We start from the raw sequence: 23,878 nt of genomic DNA, 5'->3' as shown, positions 1-23,878 counted from the left end.
AGCTCATAATCAAAGAACGAGAAGGCGCTTCACAGGTGAGGAAGTATAGATTTAAAGCTGAAAAATTAACCTTCGGCCCTGCGACATTCCCATTCTCCCCTCAATTTAAATTACCCATGTGAAGTCCTGAAAAGGAGATTGGCCAGATTGGTCAGGTGGAGCAACTGATTGACAGGAAGGGAGGGGCGGGGCCAGAATAACAGCCAAAGCAAAGGGCAGCAGCAGTGAGAAGTGATGGAAAATATAGGTATTTTCAATATTGATAAGTGTGAGGTTGTATATTTTGGTATGAAGAAAAAGGAGGCCACATACTCCTTGGAAAATAAGAGTTTAAATGGGATAGAGGTGCAGAGGGATCGTGGGATACAAATACATAAATCACTAAAAGTAGCGACACAGGTTAATAAGGCCATAAAAAAGCAAACAAAGCACTGGGGTTCATTTCTAGAGGGATAGAATTGGAAAGCAGAGAAGTTATGTTAAACTTGTATAGAACCATAGAACCTTGGTTAGACTATACTTGGAGTACTGTGAACAGTTCTGGTCTCCATATTATAAAACGAATATAAAGGCACTGGAGAAGGTGCAAAAAAGATTTACTCGGATGATACCAGAACTGAGAGGTTACAACTATCAGGAAAGATTGAACTGGCTGGGGCTCTTTTCTCTAGAAAAGAGAAGACTAAAGGATGATCTGATAGAGGTCTTTAAGATTATGAAAGGATAGGGTAGACGTAGAGAAGATGTTTCCACTTGTGGAGGACACCAGAACTAGGGGTCATAAATATAAGACAGACACTAATAAATTCAATAGGGAATTCAGGATAAACTTCTTTACCCAGAGAGTTAGAATGTGGAACTCACTATCACAAGGAGTAGTTGAGGCGAATAGCATAGATGCATTTAAGGAGAAGCTAGATAAACACATGAGGGAGAAAGGAATAGAAGGATATGTTGATGGGGTTAGACGAAGAAGGGTGGGAGGAGGTTCATGTGGAGCATAAACACCAGCGTGGATCTGTTGGGCAGAATAGCCTGATTCCGTGCTGTACATTCTATGTGATTCTATATAATGAGAGGGGGAAACACAGAATGTAAGAGAAAGACAGGGAATTTAAGGGTGAAAGGATTTGGAACAGTGGAAGATTCTCGGTGGAGAAAAAAAAATTCGGTAGTAATCCAAAAACAGCACAGGAAATGGGTTACCAAGACTTGCTTTGATTTATAAATTATGTTGTAATTTATCTCAATGAATTCTTTATATTCGGCCCTTGGTGATACTGAGACAGAACTAATGTAAATGCAATCACATTTACGAACAGTGGGCAAATATCACAATGAATGTCACCTGATCGAATACCACATGATCAAACATCACACGATTAAATGTTACGTGATGAAACCTCCAGTTGCCCTGTATTCTCAGCATTTGAATGCAAATACAATTCTGTTTCTTCATTGAGTCAACATCACAACTTACTGAGAACAATTAAAAATGACAACATTTCATCAGAAAGCTGAGTTCATCCAAAGGTTCCTTCAATTGTTTTGGCATGAAGTTAGCATACAGCAGCAATTAGGATTGGTCTGTTTAATCAGTGCTCTAGTGGGAATATGTTGAATGCATAAGAATTTCTACTTCATTCCTCCTACAGCTGTGTTACCCTGCACATATACTGTGCATGTGCAATTATTTCGCAACATCAGATTTCTGTCTGGGAGCTAAACAAAAGACACATCTTTAAGAAATATTCAAAGAACTGATGTCAGATCATCCCACTGCAAAACTGTTCAATGCCATCAGATATTAGATTAAACCCAACACATATATGGCAATTTTCTCCTGAAAGAAATATCTAAATATCTATGGATTTGGTTATTTTTACTTGTTTCCCCATTCTACAATAGTTATTATACTTCAAAAAGTACTTCACTGTCTGTGAAGTGCTTTGACGCATCCCGTGGCCATGAAAGACACAGTTTTCACCACTTTCTCATCGCCGATCATTGTTTTATGTTTGTGGCCATCTGCCATCATTTGGTAGAGGGCACACAGGCTGAAACCATTATCACTGAGTCAGCCATGGCCTCTGAGTCAGAAAGTTGTGCGTTCAAGTCCCACTCTAAAGACTTGAGCACAAAATGTAGGCTGACACTCCAGTGCTGTCTTTTGGATGAGACGTTAAATCGAGGCCCTGTCTGCCCTCTCAGATGGATGTAAAAGATCACATGGCACGATTCGAAGAGCAGGAGAGTTTTCCCTGGTGTTCAGGCCAGTATTTATCCATCAACCAACCACACTAAAATAGATTATCCGCTCATTATCACATTGCTGTTTGTGGGTCCTTGCTGTGCACAAATTGGCTGCCGTTTTTCCTACATTACAACAGTGACTACACCTCAAAAGTACTTAATTGGCTGTAAAGCACTTTCAGACGCTATATAAATGCACATTCTTTTCTTTTTATTTGACAACCCCATTTGCTGGATGGCAATATCTAAGAGATGAATTAACTACCCATCTCCTCTGTGGAATGACACCACCCCTCCACCAAGGTGACGAACCCAAGAGATGTAGGAATATAAGGTTTTTTGCCATCAAACCTGCACCCCAGCACTGGTATTATTCATTACATTTTAATGGCAGTTTCATAATGTAATAATTTGTAGAAATGGTAATATTGCCCAAAAAATAAAAATAATTCCCAATATTACTTCTGATTTCGTCCTGTGGTACACAACCAACAGATCTCACAAGATCACACCAGATTACATGATTCCAGGGTTTTTGCCTTAAATTACCCCACTTGGAAGTCCATTTTAAATACTGATAACTCTGTGTGAAGAACTTCCTGACACAAGTCCTAAATTTGTTTTGAATCTACACCACATTGTTCTACTGCCACTGTTGCGTTTTAAGTTAAGTTCCATATTTGCCTTTTCTATACTGTTTTCTATACTTGTAGACCTTTGTAAAGTCACCTCCTTTCAAGGCTAAAAGCCTAAGCTTTTCTTGGCACAGTCAGCTGACATGAAGGATCAGTTTTGTGACGGTCTCCGAAGATTGAATGTCTCCCTTTGTGTCTAGAATTGAGTTCAGTACTCAAGGTATGGTCTGACCATTACTTCTTCCAAACTGGAACTCCACTGTTCAGACTATACAGTTCAGCATTCTAGTTGCTATGACACTGCCTGACAAGACACTTCACCAGTGGAAAACAAAAAGGAAAATGATCAACCTAAAGTGGAATGAGTAAATGAAATCATGACTTTTCATATTGCGCCTGCTTGGCTCAGTGGTATCACTCTTGAGTTTAAAGGTAATGGGTTCAAATTCTGCTCCAGGATGTGAGCACATAATTTATTCTGGCACTTCAGTGCGGTACTAATGGAGTGCTGCATTGTCGGAAGTGCTGCCTTTTGCCACTTGCTGTCTCCTGATATGCGCCACCTTCTCCTGCAAGTAAGCGGGACATGTGTCTGAGTGATATGCCTGTGTGTGGCCTGTGAGTTGTGGGTAGGTAGCTTGAAACATGGTAATGTGTAAGGGTGAGAGGAAGCATCTGTTTGGAAGAGTTGAGTACTGATAGGAAGGGTTTGTTGGTAGGTGGGTGTTGGGGGATTTAGTGGCGGTGCAGTTGGTAGGAGATGCCACTTGTCAGTTGACCTCACTCACCTTGACCACTCATGTCAAAGCATTGAACTTCTTCTTGCACAGCACCCATGTTCATGATGTTGTGCACCTGGCATTGACTTCATCCCCTACTGCCTCCCACTGCCTTCTGGTTATCGTCTGGAGGACCTCTTGCTTCCCCTCCCACCCTGCGGATATAGGATGTCCCTCCTTCTGTCCACCTCTTGCACCAAGGCCTCTCACAGACCTGGAACAAACTCAGATCGGCAGATTGGTGAGGTCTGGCACGCAGATTGGAGGATGTGGGATTGAGTGGTGCGCAACCTTTATTCAATGTTTTAACATAACTCATCAGTATGTAAACAAAGGGATGGGACCTGCATCTGTGCTTTGTGTGTGCGATGTCTGATCTCCATTAAGACTCCGTGCAGACATCAGGCTGTTATATTCAGCAAATAACAGGGTACCAGCTACCTTTAAGAGATTTCTAACAAACAGCCTGCCTTTAAGAGATTGGAGCTCTCCATGCTGGTGGAAAGTGCAAATTGCATGGAATCCTCATTCAGGTGAGTCCTCATGCCTTCGAAATCTCGTCTTGCCTGCGCAGGGACCACTGGGCGCGGGGTAATAGCGGATCATGCTACTCCCGCCCAAAAACAGGCCCTATCCAATTTCTCCCCCATGGTGCCTGAAGTGTCTGCACCCACAGATGATATCTTATCAGGAAGTGGCCCTAGATCAGGCAACTGTATACAAAGAAATAAATAAAGAATTTGCATTTATATAGTGCTTTTCACTACCTCAAGTTTCCCAAATTGCGTCACAGCCAATGAAGTACTTTTGAAGCATGGTCACTGTTGTAATGCAGGGAAATGTAGTGGACAATTTGCACCCACCAAGGTCCTCCATACAGCAAGAAGAAAAATGACCAGATAATCTGTTTTAGTGATATTGGTTGAGGGTTAAATGTTGGCCAAGATACCAGAAGAACTCCCTTACTTTTCTTTGAATAATGCCATGTGATCTTTTACATCTATTTGAGAGAGTAGACAGGGCCTTGTTTTAATGTCTCATCCAAGAGACAGCAACTCCGACAGTGCAGCATTCCCTCAATACTGGACTGAAGTGTCAGCCTAGATCTCAAGTCTCTAGAGTGCAGCTTAAACCCATAACTTTCTCACTCAGAGGCGAATGTGTTACTACTGAGCCACGGCTAAATTGATACAGCGAGTCCAATCCTCATAGCCTTCCCAGCTGCAACTTGTATTCCTGTAACTACGTGCCACTTTAAATGCAAGAGTAGCATAGCAAAAGCAATGATGGTGCGATAGAAAAAAGGAAACAAAAAATTCTTTGCAAAATGATTTGTGCACTATTTTGAAAATGCTCCAAGGCAAAAAATGATACATTGAAAATACAGCCAAAACACCTGACGGCTAGCTTTAAAAGGCTCCACTAAATGGACTTCGGCTGCTCAGTACTGATGCACCCAGTTTTTATAGGTGAGGCTAATACTGTAGGTGGAATTTCGCTCAAACTCATGAAATTCAGTTTGGGAAATGATTTCCATAATTTAAATATTTATACGAGGTCCACATGGCTCACTTTCAAGCCAAAAATATCTGTCACACATCTGATTTTACGAGCTTCATCCACTGCCTGCAAGGTCCTGAGCTGTTAGCAGGGCCTCACAAAATCAGGGTTGTAGGTTTTTTACTGATAATAATTACTAGGCAATTGTTTTGTTTGCTCTACATTTTCTAATTGTGAATCTTCTGCCATTTTGATTATTACAGTAGGCCCTATGCCACATGGACCCCTATCTATAAAGTGAAAGCAGCTGGACTAATGTCAGTCTGTGATGAGTCCAATCTCTGTAGGTTTCATTAGCACTCACTCTCTGTAATCTTTGTACTTGTAATGACTCTTTTTGATCTGTTCTGCAAAGCTCTTATTGATTATTTTCAATGTTGCTAAATACGTCTTTATTATCTAAACTTTGATCTCATTGTTCCCAGCTCAGCTTTACTATCTCCTATGATCTCTCCTCAGGCCCACAGTTAATAAACTTTGTTTTGGCTTATCAACACACATGCTATCTCACCATAATAGACAAACTCCCATTTTTTGCACTGTTGCCACTGAGCTATTTTATGCAGACTTTTATATAGCAAAAATTGGTTGAGAACCAACAAAGCCAAGTACATTTTTCTATGCAGTTTTCAAGCACATTCTTCACCTCAGTGAAACCACTGCAGACACAATGATTAACAGATGAATAAGGGCAGCAGTGCTGAGTACATTCAGGGTTCATTGACAAAAGACTCAGTTGCATCAGATCGCTGGGAAGTCCCACTCAACTGCGACCTAAGCATTGAATCAGGACATGACAAGTGCACAGCCAGCCCAGCCCTCCTCACTAACATCTGGGGACTGGTGTCCTACGAGAAGTCAAGGAACAGACTGACATAGTTATACTCAGAATCATACCTATCAGCCAATATCCCAGACTCCTCCATCACCATTCCTGTTATGTCCTGCCCCACTAGCAGGACAGATTCACCAGAGGTGGGGGCACAGTGGTATACAGTTGGGGGGCAGTGACCAAGAGAATCCTCAAAACTGACTCCGGACTTCAGGTCAAATGTGGGCAAGGAAACCTCCTGCTGATTATCACCTACCACCCTCCCTCAGCTGATGAATCAATACTCCACCATGTCGAACACCACTTGGAGGAAGATCTGAGTAACAAAGGCACAGAATATACTCTGGGTGGGGGACTTCAATGCCCATCACTAAGAGTGACTCGGAAGTACCACCATTGACTGAGTTGGCCGAATCCTGCCGAGAGGTGAGAGAGCCAACACAAGGCAATAACCTACTTGATCCTGCCCTCATCAATCTATCTGTTGCAGATTTGTTTGTCCACAACAGCTATGGTGTCATGTGGCACTACCATTGTGCTCAGTGGAATAGATTAAGAACAGATCCAGCCGCTCAAAACTGAGCATCTATGAGGCACTGTGGGCCATCATCAGCAGCAGAATTGTATGCCACCACAATCTGTAACTTCATGACCCAGCATATCCCTCCCTCTTCGATTATCATCAAGCCAGATGATTAACTCTGGTTCAATGAAGAGTGTAGAAGAACATGCCAGGAGCAACATCAGGCATACCTGAAAATGAGGTGCCAACCTAGTGAAGCTACAACACAGGACTACATGCATGCTAAACACAAACATTATACCACTGCTGCATTGTAAATGAAGACTGTCATTCACTTTTAAGAAGTTAGGGAGATCAGTTTTGGGGGTCCCATGATGCCAAAGTGAAAAGGAGAAGGTTTCTGTTCGCTTACCCTGCCTGCCCTTATTCGGTCATTAAACTTTTTCCAGCATTGGTCTGCTACCGTGGGGATGTGGTGGCACTCAGCGCCAATGCTACCTCCCTCCACATGGCTCTGGTTAACGGTCTTCGTTGGCCTCCTTCTCTGTGAGCCCAGCAGGCAGTCGCTCCTCTGGTGAATCTCATCCAGAAGGACCCGTAATTCTGCATCAGAAAAATTCTGGGCTCACCTCCTTGTTCTGCCACACCTTACCTGAGCCCTTCCTTGTGATCCTCCGGGGCCCAATGTGGATGCCATGAAGTCTCAAGAAAGCACAAGGAATCTGTTCGTAAGAAATCATTGCGGATGAACGTTGTCAAAAGTTGCAGGAGAAAAGGCTCCACTTACCTGCTGTGCCTCCAGGAATCTGTTGCTACCTAAAGTTACTGCAGGCTTTTAAATTCTGTAGCCACAAGTTTCCTTCCTCCTCCCCCTCCAGCAATTTACTCCTCTATTACATGGGAGTTCTGCTCCTGGCCCACTAATCACTATGGTAATGAGTTGATACCATAACCATCAGCGTAACGACGTGATAAATGGCCATGCTTGTCCCTGTTTTTTAGGGCTGTATCCTTCAGAACCTCAACATTATTTGTACCAAAAAAATGTTAAAAGGAAAGGATGATAGAAAATAAACTAAAGCAAAATTACAAACAAGGTGAAAATAGCTCCATCTTCAATTATTCCCTGGATAAATGGTAGCGTATTATCTACTATGATTGTTTTGAATATGATCTTTGTAGCATCTGTGGAGTATACACAACATTGATTATGCCCTGAAGCTTGAATGCATACCGTGCTAATAGATTTTACTAGATCTTTATTTACTCCATATGTATTGTTGTAGCATGTTTATAAGCAGTATAGATTAGAGTGGAAATTCCAAGTCACACCAGTTACAACTTAGAAATAGATAAATCTGAGTGAGGATTGGGATGTTTGCTGCTAATTGCAGCACAAACTGCCTGGTCTAACTGAAACTAACTTTTCTCTGTCACTATTAACATTTTGAAAACCTCTAATTTAGCCTGACATGTAAGTTCAGGGATTTTCTTAAATATGTTATTTGAACTTATGCTCAATAATGTCATATTAATACATGGTTCATTTCCCTAAGCTTCATGCACTGGGTTTTAGAAATTCAATGGAGCTACTGTACAAGCAAGAAAATAATTTATTTTAATAATTCTTATTTTAAACTTTTAGACTATTTTAAACAGGAATTTCCATCTAGGGTTTCCTGAATTCCATTCATGGTGGTACCATCAGAGAACAAAAACTAATGACTTCCTCAATCCTTAGGATTAATTGGGTTTTTGCAGGCACAATCAAACCTGACTAAAATATAACAACTCACATTTTATTTGAACAAATATCAAACCCATTAAGGGAAACCAACTGAAAAGCTCACATTCTACAAACATTTCCTTTTGCACAATTCAAGCTACAAGAGTAGCTGAAATCTTCAGAAGATGAATCTCATTAGGAAGAACTACACAGCCTGTTCTCCCTCTCTCCGCCCTCTCCCCCGAGTCTGCACTAATGACTTTGGCAGTGGGGCTCAGCAGGACTTCTACAAACAACTCAAAACTTTAAATATGGAGAATTGGTGTAGAAGTGCCTCTGAATTTACATATACTATATATTATATGAAAAATATATTCCTGTTGGCAAATTTTCAAGTTGTCAATGTAAGGCTTGGAGTATTTTTTAAATTGAGCTGCTATATTCTTCACTGTATAGATGGTAAAATATTCAGATTTTTTTTTAATCCCGGAAAAAAAAATAGGAACATGGTTTTCTTCTTCTGAAAAGAGACAAAATGTTAGAGGGGATCCGTGAAGTGCTTTCAGAATACAATTCGACGTGGATTGAGCCAAATCAGATACATTTGGAATTGATTTTTCTGAATTGGTCTAAGTCACACCAATGAAGACTTTAGACATTGCCTGTATTGTAAGAAAGGCACCATTTGTAATTTACATGAAATAATTCACATGAAGCACTTTGAGATATTCCTCAGAGACGTAATAAGGTGCTATATAAATGCAAGTTTTTCTTCATTGGACCTTCAGAATCCAATATCTAGATTTGAATATCTGAAATCAGCATTCCAAACACAAACTCAGAGTGGGATCCTCCAAGTTTGTTCATGCTCCAGAATAGGCTACATTTTCCACCTTATTCATTAGGCTTGAAATCTCACACACCTCTGCTACTCAACCAACTTTGAAAAAATATTTTTTGGGGGAGCTAGGCATTTACCAATGGCATAAAATATACCTGTGAAAGCTGGAACATATATTCATAGCATCCTCTGCGTTTTATTTTTCTAATCACTGCTATTCAAGTTAATGAATGAATAAAAAAAAGACTGCATATAGTGACACACAAGTCCCGACCTGAATGGAGATGATTGGGTAATTCCCCCGTCAATCGCTGCTGTAAGTAACTGGGATTGATCTTAGGCACATAATTTATATTATGTAACTATCCTCCACTCACTGCATTTTGCAGGAGAAATAATTCTGCTGTACTCAGGAGAATCTGTTCGCTGTAGTTTGAGTAAATTAAAACCACAAGTCCCGCCCCACCTCCCCTCCCAACTCGCTGGCTGACACAGTGGTGTCAATATTCACTCCGTAAAAAGGCTGCATATAGAATTCTGCTTACTCAGGAGACTCTGTTCCCTGTAGTTTGAGTAAATTAAAACCACAAGTCCCGCCCCACCTCCAACTCACTGGCTGACACAATGGTGTCAATATTCATTCCGTAAAAATAAATAGATGGAAAGCAGGAAACTGCAGGCCATGGGTTTCTCGATGATCTTTATTGGCAGTGCTCTGTGGACGATGCTGCAAGCAGGTAATTCAAGTGGATTAGCTCTGTTTTTCATTCTCACTGAGAAGGAAAGTCAGCATTTATGAAAGGAGATCCCATCCAGCAGGTCTCGGATTTGAAACTTATTGGCTTTTGGGAAGGGAATTAAGCACACCACTCCATGTAAAGCAGGACCGCCATTCCAAAGAAAGTTTTCAAGGTACTTCCACATTAACTAAAAAACTCCACCCCTTTTAAATTTCAGCTTTGTTCGGCATCACATCTATGTGAGTCAAAATATTATTGAGTTGATGGATAAAAAAGTGATTTCAAAACACAGACAGCTTTATGTAAAGACCACGAGGTAAATTTTAACCCTCAAGAACAGGCAGGTGGGAGCGGGTGGGCAGTGAAAATTCTCCAATTTTGAAGTGGGACCGCATCCCGGCTCCAACATGCCGACTTCAGGGTTTGACCCAGACGTGTCTGGGTGTGCGCGCGCGCTTCTGAATCCCAAAAGTCCCACTGGCATTTAAAGCCAATGGGACGATATTTAAAGGACCAATTGATGTACTTAAAAGTACTTCTAGATGTTAAATTTTTGTGGTTTGACCTACACGAGCCATTTTAACTACTTATGAACGTGTTTCCTGTGACCTCTGAAAAATGCCATGGAAACGGGGGCGAGTTGCAGCCGGCACCCATTTGCTACCACCCAGCGATTGACACGTGAAGAAAAGGTACGTTTTTGCAGCAGGGCAATCAGTTCTCTCAGACAAACCTTTAGCTGGGAGTTCTTTGTGTTTAGATTGAGATTTCTTGGTTCACACTCAGAATTCTTGTGTTCACACATATTTACCTACATTTTGGACCCCCTCAAACTGACAACATCAGCATGGAGGGCGCAGTGGATTTATTCAGCAGTACATCTGAGGAGGAAGCACATCACCATCCGCGGCAGGCATGTTGTGCAGTTCTGGGAGTTGCAAGTGCACAAGACAGAGGTGCGAAAGACCTGCAGAAGAACAGAGAGGGGACCAACGTCGTAGGAGGCACTACCCATGTAAGAGGGTCTACAGGCAGAGGCTGAGCTTCCTGGACCTCTCTGAGGAGCAGTGCCAACAAATGCTCAGATTGAGTCGCCAGGTGGTCGCAGACATCTGCACGCTCCCTCGTGCAGAGCTGCTCCCCTGGTGGCCATGCATTGCCTGTCGCAGTTAAAGTCACCACTGTCCTCAATTTCTTCGCCTCTGGATCCTTCCAGGGTGTCACCGGTGACATCACCAGGGTCACTCAGTGGTCTGCACATAAGTGTGTACAACAGGTCACGAATAGCTTGTTTGCCAGAGTATCCGACTAAGTTAACTATGACAACATCAGCCAAACTGAGATGGCAGTGGGTTTCCACTCTCTGGCTGGCTTCCCGCGCGGGTAGAGGGCACAATGGATTGCACACATGTAGCAATCTGAGGACCTGCACGAGCCAGGACTGTTCATCGATCGAAAGGAATATCACTCGATTAATGCGCAGCTGATTTGAGACCACCGGAAGAGGTTTCTGCAGGTGTGCGCCAAATTCTCTGGCAGCTGCCATGATTCCTTCATTTTGCGCAAGTCCAACATCCCGGCCCTCTTCCACGCACAAGACAGACTTAAGGGCTGGCTACTTGGAGACAAGAGATACCCCCTGCATACGTGGCTCATGACACCTCTGAGAAACCCCACCAAAGAGATACAGCAGCGGTACAACGAAAGTCACATCACCACCAGGTCTGTCACTGAACAAGCCATTGGAATGCTTAAGATGTGCTTCAGGTGCCTGGATCGATCTGGGGGATTCCTTCAGAATAACAGTCATGTGTTGCGTCCTCTACAACATCGCTCAACAGAGAGTGTTACAGGTGGATGAGCTCCCTTGCGCTCATGAGGCATCTGCATCTGCCAGCAACATTGAAGAAGATGAGGAGGTGGAGGTGGACGATGGGGGGTGGGGGGGTGACAACGGGTGAGATGTGGGAACACTTTGAGTGGAATGCCCTTTCGCTATCATCCCTCTCAAAGGCCACGGCCACATCACACCTACCACGCTGATGGATAGCAGCTTGGAGGATATCTGTGATGCCTTGAAAGGCCACTGCTAAAGTATCTGTCTGCCTGTTTAAGGCAGCAGAATATTAGGCACCCTGAGTCCGCACGACCGTTGTCAGAGCCTGAATGGACTCATTTGTCAGCTGTACTTGAAGCTCAATGGAGGCTGCCATTCTATCCATCGCAGACATTCCCACACTTACCTGCGCCACCATTCCACTAATGCTAGAGATGGACTCCTCCATCCTCTCCACTATTATGGAGAGTGTGGGTGGCACGTCTTCCAGTACTGCACAAAGGTGGCTCTGTACCTTGATCATTCTCCTTTTCAAGGATGGCCCTCGGGGTTCAGCATCTGAATCCAGCTTAGCAGAGCTTGGAGAGGCGTGCACCCATCGATGCAGACTCTCCACAGCTGCCCCTGCTTCCAGTGTCTGCTTGTGCTCACTTGTAAATGGTGAATCACCAGGTGACTACCCAACTAACTGTCTATTAGGAGCAACCGAGGTGTGAGTATCTGCGCTGGTGCATGGCTTGCTATGGTGTGACAGTGCGCCCTCAGAGGCATGGAGCTCCTCTGAGGAATCGCCCTCGTCCAGGTCATGTGGTCCTTGAAGGCCCTGGAAGAGAACATAAAGCAACATTAAGAATCATCGCAGAAATAATGTTGTGATGAGCATTCTGAGGTGTGCAACAGGTCAATCATTGATAACATCAATTCATGTTGTGTATGAGGGATGATAAAGTTCTGTCACCAGATGTTTACAGGGTGCCAGTCTCAGCATCTCTAACAGCCAGGCATTTGAGCGTGTGGCTGAGCTCCAAGGCTTCCTCCCCTGCCTCTGTCAGGACCCCTATTTGTGGTGGCCCCCCTCCAGTCCGACTCCTCTCCCTTGCATTTTGTGCTCTCTTCTCCTACAAGGGGAGAAAGTACAGATGTGTGAGTGAGGGTGGGTAACGGGATCACCCAATGGATGCATTGCTTTGGGTCAGGCAGATAATGAAAGAGATGCATCAGAGGGTGCGTATCAGACAGATTTATGACATTGCATCAGGATTGGGATGAATGGGAGTGGTGGGTTCACAAATGGGGAGGTGAGGAAGTGCACAGAAAGTGAAGGAAAGTTGATAGTGAGCCTTGAGTGGGTGTGAGGAGGCTTGGCAGAGCAGAGTGTGAGGCGGGGGGGGGGGGTGGAATGTGCACCACAGAATGTAGGTGAATCAGTAATTGTATTCACTTTTCCTGACCTGGTTAGGTCATTGAAGCGCTTCCTGCACTGCACGCATGTCCTTGACACGGTGGGTGGTCCTGTTGGTCACCTCCTCTGCCACCTCGAGCCAGGCGTTCTTGGTGGCAGAAGCAGGGCGCTTCCTCCTGTCAGTTGGGTACAATGTTTCCTTCCTGCTCATCACACCAGCCAGTAGCAGCTCCAGCGTGGAGTCAATGAGCCGGGGTGCTGTCCTCATCCTTTGCTGCTCTATATCTTCAGATTTCTCCTTTCTCCCTCAAAATCCATGGTTGCATGGCCCTTAAAGTAATCCAGCTCCCAGCACATCGATCGGGTGCGCAGTACGCTCACTGCGCAACTCGGAGCCCGAAACCCGGAAGTCACGTTAAGGGCCTTCAATTGAGTCGCGATTGCTCGAGAAAACGCACAAAAGAATTTCCATGTTTTCCACCCGCATAAATCAGCTCACTGGAGAGAAATAAAGGTTTTAAAGAAAATAAAAACGAAAGCAGTTTCTGAGTAAACAGCATCTTTTGCAGGTTGTTGCTTTGTATACAAGGAGAGCAATTAACAAAACCAGTACTCGATTCAGATGAAATCTTTCATTTTAGTTTAGTAGAAAAATATGTGAAAGCACTTAAAAAAAATCAATACAGAACAAAACCAGCAGTAGGCACATGCAGTAAAAGAGTATAGACCTGATTTTCATTGTCTCTGCTGCAAGGGAATGGGGCAGAAGTGCTCCAAAAAATTGTGCTGTTTACTTACTGCCCCTTTCCTGCTCCTGATCCACCCATCACCATTTCCAACTGGTCCTAGAAATGGGTAGCCACAACACCTGCCTGCTTCACTCAGGCACTTCATTAGGATATGCAAATTGGGGTCCTATGAGATACCTAGTACCCCGATACAATTTTCAGGTATCAATGGGCAAAGTGAGCACTGCACATGCTCTGGCACTAGGCATCTGGAGGCTGAACTAGCAGTCTTTAAAGGATCGCTGCAGACTGCTGGCAAAAACGTTATAGTCGGGAAACGCATTAGTACGGGTTTCCGGATGTCCTTACGATTTTGATGCAAGGACGTCTTTTTTTTTGTCGGTTTCCCGTCCGACTGACCGGCTGATTGACAGGCTGGTCTCAGTCGGATGGGAGTCCAGCCAGGGAGAGGACATTTTTGGGTAAGTCTGCAGGTAAGTCTTTGTTTGTATGGATTGGGGGGGCGGGGGGACATGGGGTGCATGGGTGAGCACGGGGACCGTGAGTCATGGGGAATGGGGTTGGGGGTCAGTCACGGGTGGTGTCAGAATTGGGGGTCATCGTGGGGGTCCGCGGTCATTGAGGGGGAGGGTCAGGGGGAGGAGGATCGGGGTTGGGGTCGGGGGTCAGAGGGGGAGGATCGGGGACGGGGGGGTTAGAATCAGGGTCGGGGGGGAGAATTAGGGACAAGGGGTCCGCAATGGGGGGGGGGTCCGCGATCAGGTGTCCGCGATTGTTGGGGGGTCGGTGCAAGTAGGCTTGTTGGGCCTGGGGGAAGCACTCCTGCTCCTCTGGGCCCACAAGCTGTGCCTTTCTAGGCACCTACCTATTAGTCTCGGGCCTTCTCGCCTCCTTTCACGAGGCGTAAAACAGAAGGCCCGGGAATCCTGGCCCCCTGGGGTTGAAAGCGGGAATTGGTGGAAAATGGAGCCCTGAAGCCTCCTTGAAAGATCAGACCCGCCTCCTGGGAGCAGGTTGGTCGCCCGCCCCTCGTCCTGCCCCAGTGAAAACCAGAAATGGGCGGGTTGGAGGCTGGTTGGGGGTGGGTCTGAAATGGTGGCAATTTTCAATGCCCCTCCGCCCTCAACCCATCTGTTTTTAAATTTGAAAATTGAGCCCTATGTTTCAATCTTTAAAAAATAATTTTTGTGGGGTCAAGAGAAGCATGAATGTTCCTCCAGTCCCCACAAAATTCTTCCCACCTACTGCCAATTTCTCTGTGCCTTCCCCTCCCGTGATTGCCGCCTGCCTCTTTTAAGTTCCAACTTCTGGTTTGGCTCTGCAGAGGAGCTGCTGGATTTCCCATAGACCCCACGATGGAAGAGCTGCCTGTGAGCGCCGGGTCAATGCTTGCAGCTCGTCAATCAGATGGAAATTAGGCCTGACCATCGAAATGATTTGGGCCTCTCGCTGAGGACATCAGGCAGGCAGCATAATTCCTCCACCCACCGCCTGCCCGATGCCCATCAATAATGAAAATTGGCCCTTATATGCTTTAAATGGAGAAGGTACAAAATGTGCTAGCTCCACCGAAAATATATGGTTGCAGAGGTCTTCAGGGCTTTAGCCTCCTGTGGGGTAGCCAGTTTTCATTTAGTACTGTGTACCTACTACTTGATTTTTCCAAAGAATAAGTGAATAGATTTTCCCACAGACTTTAAGAATATTTGTGGTAAAACATTTTAACCAGATGGTTTTATAAAAAATTGTTGCAAATTGTTTCCAGATCCGCTGTCACTTTATACTTCAATTATTACTGTTTCTATTATAAACAATTGCATCTGATTGAGTTGCTCTCAATGCCGAAGTGCTTAACCCTTCTAGACCTACTCAGCTTTTCTTTTGTATCACACCTGCAAAACAGATTTCCTGTAAGTTTCTCATAATTGGCAACAAAACTCAAATTGATAAATGCACACAGCAAATTAAGATGTCTTGATTTATGAAAGATTAAAACAGCAAAAAAAATTCTGAATTTGGTGAAATACTGCTGCAGTTCTGAATGGGTTAATGCTGAAGGTAATAAATACGAATGCTTCAATTATTCTGAGCATTAACAATGTTGAAGCCTCTATCCTCTGTACACAACCATAACAAAACCCTGAGTCAGTTTTCCAGTTACAATGATTTTTGGTAAACTATTTTTGATGCTCCTCCTTTAGCTTTCTTTCATCCCACAACACCTTTGGTTGAAGAGCAGGCTAGCAACCAGCTGCCAGGCTTCAACTAATGGCATTCTTGATCCAACATGAAAACACACAAGCCTAGGTTTTCCAATTGACATTATTTTAACACTGGCATTGAACCATCTATTTCAAATCAGCATTGAAGTGTCGATTGGAAAACCTAGCCTTTAATCTACAATTTCCCAAACTCTTTGTTGGCAAACAACTAGGGCCCGATATTAGGAGGGCGGCGGTTCACAGTGGGGGTCGACTGGGCGCGTGGGAAGCTGCGCAGCGGGCGGACTGCGCATACGCAGCATAGTCTGTCAGCTGGAGGAGCCCTATTTAAAGGGGCAGTCCTCCACTGACTGATGCTGCAGAAAATAGGAAAAATTACAGCATGGAGCAGCCCAGGGGGAAGACTGCTCCCAGATTTAATGATGCCTCACTCCAGCTCTTATTGGATGGGGTGAGGAGGAGGGGAAGGACAGAGATCTTCCCCCCGGCGGGCAGGAGGAAGCGGTCTGCCTCTGCCACCAAGAAGGCCTGGCTCGAGGTGGCAGAGGAGGTCACCTGCACCGCCAACATATCGCGCACCTGCATACAGTGCAGGAGGCGCTTCAATCACCTCAGTAGGTCAGCTGAAGTGAGTACACTTACTCATTCCCCTACACTCCATCTGCCACATCACCGCCCCACCCCACATCTCCTTCTGCACTGCCAACACTACTCGATCACATCACCCCTCACACCCACTCAAACCTCATCCTCATCTTACCTGCACTTACTCACCTCGCCAGTACTCATCCTGCCACTACCACTCAACCCAATCCTCATACAATCTCATGGCTCTATCTCATACTCACCCTCTCATGCATCTCTTTCACAGTCAGCCTCACTCAACCTGCCACTACCTGTGCTGCAGCCACAGGGCATGCATCACATATGTGCAGTGGGAAGCGTTAGGCAAATGTGTCATGAGCATGAAGGGGATGCATAAGGGTGTTTGAGGGTTTGTCATGGTTTGTACCTTTTTTAATCTCTGATCAACTCACATTACATATTATATATTATATAGTCACCACTACTGCCACGTCTTTGTGAATCTTGTCTGGTCTGTGCAATAATGCCCTTTCCTGAGGATCACTATGAAGACCCACAACTGATGCCGCCCATTGTGTACTGTAGAGTAGGTGCAGGTGTATTTGCAGGGCTCTTTTGTGCAGACGACTGAGAGACGTCGGCAATGTCCCCAGTGGCACCCTGGAAGGACGCGGAGGAGAAGTTGTTGAGGGCAGTGGGGACTTTGACAGCGACAGGTAAGAAGATGGTGCTCGGGCCAGCCGGGAGCAGCTCGGCATGAAAGAGGCTGCAGATATCCACGACTACATGTCGAGTGACTCTGAGCCTCCGTGTGCACTGCTGCTCAGAGAGGTCCAGGAAGCTGAGCCTCGGTCTGTGGACCCTGTGGCGAGGGTTGTGCCCTCTGCAACGCATCTCTCTCTGCGGTTGCCCTCCCTCCTGCTGTGCAGGTGGATGTGTCACAGCACTGTGTTGGGGGCTCCATGTGTCAGAGGTGGACGGCGTGGCCGGTGAGGCTGGTGATGCTGTTCGCCCTCCGAGGAGGTCATGACTGCAACTACAGCAGCCCCCATCCGGAAGATTTACATTTGGGGGGGTCCGCAAGGTAGGTACATGTGTCTGGACACCGGGGTAAGTGTGCAAGTTTGTGAATTTTATTGTTAGGAGGAGGGTGGTGGAGGCTAAACTTTGTCCAAAGTGACAAAGTGGCCTCCTGCAATGAGTGAGGGTCTCCCCCCACCACCTGTCAAATGGACCTTTGCAGCTGCCACAGGCTGATGGCTGCAATACGTCCATTTGAACTGGGAGTGTTTCCCCCAGTATGGGAAACAGTCTCACTTCATTGCAAAATCCCACCCCTTCTAAAATATCAGGACAATCAGGTCTGTAATCGACCTGAAGTACCTGTTTAATTGCTTCAAGTGGCACCCCGCCGGCTTTAATTGCCGGCGGGAGTCCCACATGCGGGGGCTACACGCGCATGTTAGCGCATCACTGGGGAACCCGGAAGTGGACGGGTTAGAGCCGGGCTCTGGACCCACCCCGGGAATCCCCGATTTTCGCAGCCCCCCCGCCATGAATGCACCCGTTCGGGGATGCAAAAATCGAGCCCCTAGCCTCTACTCACAAACATTCCGATGTTACTTTTAAAAATACTTATTTTGAGGACAACGTAAGGAGTTGCAACAACAACATACAGTACCATAATACGGGAAACTTCAGTCTAATTCCACAATGCTGTGGGAAGACACTGACTAATGGATTAGTAATGCCCCATGGGTGGTGGAAAATCAGCAGATGTGTTTTTCCAGGACATACAGTCTCGCAGCAAGCTCGTAGTGGTGATGGTGGAGGGCTGGCAACAGGTTAATTGCTCATCTGCTCTCTATGAGTGGACCAGGGAGACTGGGGAGGAAATAGAGGGATTCATACCCTCAAGAAAAAAAGTGTCTACATGGCACAAATCACATATTCAGTAAAATTCAATGCTGTTGCTTTGGAATATCCCAAGATATGTAAACAATCAATGCCTGCACTTATTATTAGCCTTTTATTGACATCCCGACAAAGCCATCACATCTCCTTTAACAGTTTCACCTTCTGCTTATGCACGGACACCTTAGGTGTGGCCCAAGGCTCCATTCTTCACCTCCTTCTTTTCCTTGTCTGCACGCTGCCCTTCCGTAATATTATAAAAATGGGGTCACCTGCCTTCAATGGCTCCTTGTCCCCCACCCATTAACTTCAAAATATTTCAATACTTTCTTCAAGCACCCTCTAATCTTCATACTCTGGCCTCTTTTGCATTCTGCTTCCTTTCACGCCACCTTTGGCCCCAAAGGTTCACCCTAAACCTCTTTGCCTTGCTACCTCGCTCCTCTCCTTTAAAAGCCCCTTTAAGATCTACCAGTTTGATCAATAAAGAATAGTCAGCACAGATTTCAGAAGGAAAAGTCATGCTTGACCAACCTTATTGAATTCTTTGAAGTAGCAGAAAGAGTACACAAGGGTAATGTAGATGTAATATATTTGGATTTTCAAAAGGCCTTCCCTAAGGTACCATACTGTAGACTCGTGCCTAAGGTCAGAGCATGTGGAGTCAGGGGACAGGTAGCATGCTGGATAGCATGCTGGCTACAAAACAGAAAACAGAGAGTAGGGGTTAAAGGTAGCTACTCAGACTGGCAAAAGGTGGGAAGTGGTGTTCCACAAGGATTGGTGCTGGGTGGGACCACCGCTGTTCACAATTCACATCAAAAATTTGGACTCGGGAATCGGAAGTACAATTTCAAAATTTACGGACACGAAATTGGGGGGTGTAGTTAATACAAAGGAAGAATGAGTTAAAATGCAAGAGGCCATTAATACACTTGCAGACATTAATTCATTTGCCAATTATGCATGTAATTGGCAAATGAATTTCAATATAGATGATCGAGAGGCATTGCATTTTGGTAGGAACAATAAGGAGGCCACGTATTGCTTGGATAATAAGAGTCTAAATGGGGTAAAGGAGCAAAGGAATCGCGGGGCTCAGATGTACAAATCACTAAGGGTATGAATCCCTTTATTTCCTCCCCAGTCTCCCTGGTCTACTCATAGAGAGCAGATGAGCAATTAACCTGTTGCCAGCCCTCCACCAATATCCCTGCTTTCTATGTACCTTGTGTTTACAGTAATCTGGGATGGCATGCCCTCAGCAAACAACATACCTGTTTTTTGTTTACTGGATTACATATAGGATTTCCATTATGCACTTCCATCACTTTAAATAATGATTAATATCAGTCATATCAGACAGTTAGATAACCGACCAAACTACCAAACACATTTATTTACAGATGGAGCCATTCACAGAAATAAGCCAACATTTGATATTGTCGATTAGTCAAAAGTTCCTTGAACATATTTGAGTTGAACATAAGGACCAATGTATTGTCAGTAAGGATGAAGCAGAGTGGCAGTCCTGCCGTACAGACATCAATGGTCAATATTTTTGAAGACCTGAACCACATTTTGAAATCATTTTAGGGAAGCAAATCTGATTTTTGACAGATTTGAAATACTGTCTATGCTCCCAACGGAGAAAGAGGTGGCTAACAATGAAGACTACTCACAGGTTTGCTGCCCACACCAGCTCTGCACTCTTACTGCCCACATCCATCCAGTGATACATTCTGTGCTTTTGTGTGTAAACAATCTACAACTCTGCATAAGTTTCACTATATGTTTCACTAAGGTGTTAACTACTATAAGCATTTTTGTAGAAATCTGGAAAAAGGAACAGTCATAATTTAATTCATAGTCAAATGATATTTATTTGATCCAAAGGATTTAAATAAGGAAAAATAGAAGGCTACTTTGTTATGCGATACCAACATATAAGAAAAACTGAGCCACAGCACAGGTCCAAAAAATGAATTAAAAATATGCAACTCATTTACTTCTTGTGATTGCTTGCCCGTTTGGCATTAAGGCAGCACAACAGCCTAACAGATACAATTAACTTAAAGTGCCGCACAGGGGATAGGCATTACTTGTGAAGAACCACCCCAAAAAGCACTTGAGTTCCATATGGTTTTATAAAATTGTGTCTATCAGCTCTTTAGGATCGGAGAATCAGATTTGTACAAAACTCAAAACTAATTACAAATTATGATCACCACCAGCAGTTGCCAGAGAATGGGCTATTCCATTTTTTCGGTCAGCTAGTGCTGGTAATGGTTATGCTGCTGCCATTTACAGCTACTCCAGATCAATCTTTTGTTTCTTAACCTGTCCCATTACCACCCTCCTTGCCTTGCACCGTCATCCCTTTTGTCATTTAATCACTCGTGCCCTCTACCCTATCACAGACCTTCCCTTTTGTTCTTTCCTCGGCTCTGTCCTTGCTCAGAAACTTTAACTCTTTTGACATCTTCCAGTTCTGACGAAAGGTCTTCGACCGGAAACGTTAACTTTCTTTCTCCACAGATGCTGCCTCACTTGCTGAGCTTCTCCAGCATTTTCTGTTTTTATTTCAGATTTCCAGCATCCGCAGTAATTTGCTTTTGAATGGGCTATTCCATATTATTTTTATATATATTTATTCTAAATTAGAACTGCAACAATGTAACAGAATTTCATTAAAGACCACGTATCTCTGGAAACAAATTGCCAGCTACAGTTTCAAGCACTATTGTGCAGTGTATAAACACAATCTGCATTCAAGTCATTTTTCAAAATAACATAAAATGGGAAAAGAACAAAACACTGTCTATTTAAGGTAAGATTTCTATTCTGTGGCATATTTCCATCCAGCTTTTCTTCATTTCCTTCCACAGCTGTTCATCTCTAAGCATCTTTCCTTCCGCTGGAAAGCTGATAAACTGGCCACATAGATGTCTATGACTTCCAAAGCAAATACCAATGGCAATCCATGACTGGGCGAACAGCAGGGACAGTCCTGCAGGATACGGCACTGCACATCACAAAGCAACATGACCGACTCAATACCCAGTGACTTGAAAGCTTCAATATCAGGACATTGGGTCTGTGAGCACTTAAGCATGAAGAAAATATCATAAACTCCTGTGTTCCCAAAGTGTTCTATTCTACATCCTCTTTAAATGGCATTCCCTTTTTAAAAAATTCATACACTGTATTTGGAGAATGCTGAATGAATTTAGTGGCAGAAGTTGTTTTACATTCTAATCAAAATCCTTGTCCATAGATAAAGGATAGTATTTATTTCACCCTTTAGTTCACAAGGAAATCAAAAGACCTTTTCAAATGTAATGAGTCATTCATATAAAACTGTCTCTTTCCAATAAGCTGATGTTTTAGATGAGCGTGAAGTGGTTTTATAGAAGAGTGAAAACTGTTTTAGAAAATTTACATACAGTCAAGGTAACGTAATAGATTTGCTATGGATACTGATATAGTTCAGATTACAAAAGATAAGTTAATGGTCTTTATGTCCCAAACTTCAGTCATCTCATTTCTAAGAATGTAATATATACATAAAGACGTACAAGATACTGATTACTGATTAGTTTACTGATTAGTTTTTTTTTTATTCTGAGTTATTCGGTCAATAGAATCCCTGACAGTTTATTAACAACCATTGATACACTCTGAAAACAAATAGCTGAAGTATTCATTAAAAATGTCATGACAAATAACTGCTGTTTGCATCTATGTAACACTGACTAATTCTGGAAGAAGATTACTCAGTAACTTTGTCTGAGACAGACACTATTATTTTTTCAGATTCCTGGATCATGATTATCTCTGAAAGTCACAAAATTCGAAAACTAGTCATTATTCTCAGATATTAGCAAATGTTGACAAATCTTGCAAGAAAAAAAGTCAAGGAGCAATTCATTGTCATGTAAAGGGGCTCGATTGCTGATTTATCCTGCCAATTCTACATTCATCCATTTGTATTTGGGGTCTCCTGCTGTCAGTGGTAAACACGTGATGTAAGTGTAGTGGGTCTTCTGTCATTGGAGGCAGAGTGTACGACCAAAGCAGGTGATTCTCAGCTCAGTCGCCAACAACACTGCTAACTTAGCCTCCAGTGTAAATGTCAATTACTACATCAGAAGGGAGGTATAACTGCCTTCTTTACTTGTGAAGTAAATTACTGCTGATATTCCACTGTACTCCAAGCTCGAGTGGCTGAACGACCTACTCCTGTTCCTGTGCATCAATGACATCGTAACATTTCAATCTTCCAAAAGGCACATTAATGATGCCGCACCCCCCCACCCACCTTCCAACAGGGGTCAATTGATTGCCATCAAGAGCAGGAACCTTAGCTGATTTCTCCCTTCCTCCACTCAGAGCTTGCTTTAGCCAACTGCAGTACCCACTGACCAACTGGAGTACCTGTAATGCTGCTTTGGCCGAGATCAGCTAACTTAACACAGACTGGGGATTGAACCTGGACCCTTTCTTGATGATATGGCTCATGAGCACAGATGCAGTGCAATGTGGGAGAGTTCATGCATTCATTCACTAAGCACTGTGGTGACCAATTTCACTAGCACAGTTGCTAAGTGAACCAATGACTTCAGGCAACTTGCTACTATCTGCCAATCTGGGTTTGAAAACTACAGAGAATAAGAGAGAGGTCTGGCACGATAATCCCACTTTCTAAAACAGTATCCATCTATCACTGTTCTGATCTAACGTCTGGAAACCACAATGGCAGTTCAAGAACGGGCCAATATTCAATTCAGGAAGAATATGGATTGCTGCAAGAGATGTGTGCAGCCAATTTCTTCAGTCCTGTCCTTTGAAAGTTACAGGTTCCACTTGTTGTTATAAAGGTTGCTGCCAAATGATAAATAGGGAATCCAAATATGGCGCAATGAAATCAGATCAATTCTCAAAGGGACTCTCAGAAACAGTAGGGGGTGATATGAACAATGCCTGTCTGGTGGAAATTGGGCAGGCGGGCAGTTAAAATTGCCCAGGAGACTTACCCGCTGACATCCCATTCTTTTTCCTCGGTCTTCAATTTTAACCTGCTCTTCCAAGCAGGCAGCAAGGACACCCACCGAAAACTGACTGGGTTCTTCTTTACATATGCAGATAAGGCTCTGATGATGTCATCAGAGCCCGACTACTGTTTTAACTCGTGGCCTCGGAAGTAGTGCTCCTCTGGGCCCCTCATGGCAAGTTTTGACTTCCCCTGCTCCGGGCTCTGCCCCCTGATCCTGATTGTGC

Source organism: Heptranchias perlo, chromosome 16 (genome assembly GCF_035084215.1).
Source record: "Heptranchias perlo isolate sHepPer1 chromosome 16, sHepPer1.hap1, whole genome shotgun sequence".
Lineage (NCBI taxonomy): Eukaryota > Metazoa > Chordata > Chondrichthyes > Hexanchiformes > Hexanchidae > Heptranchias > Heptranchias perlo.
Note: the sequence above shows the minus strand (reverse complement) of the source record.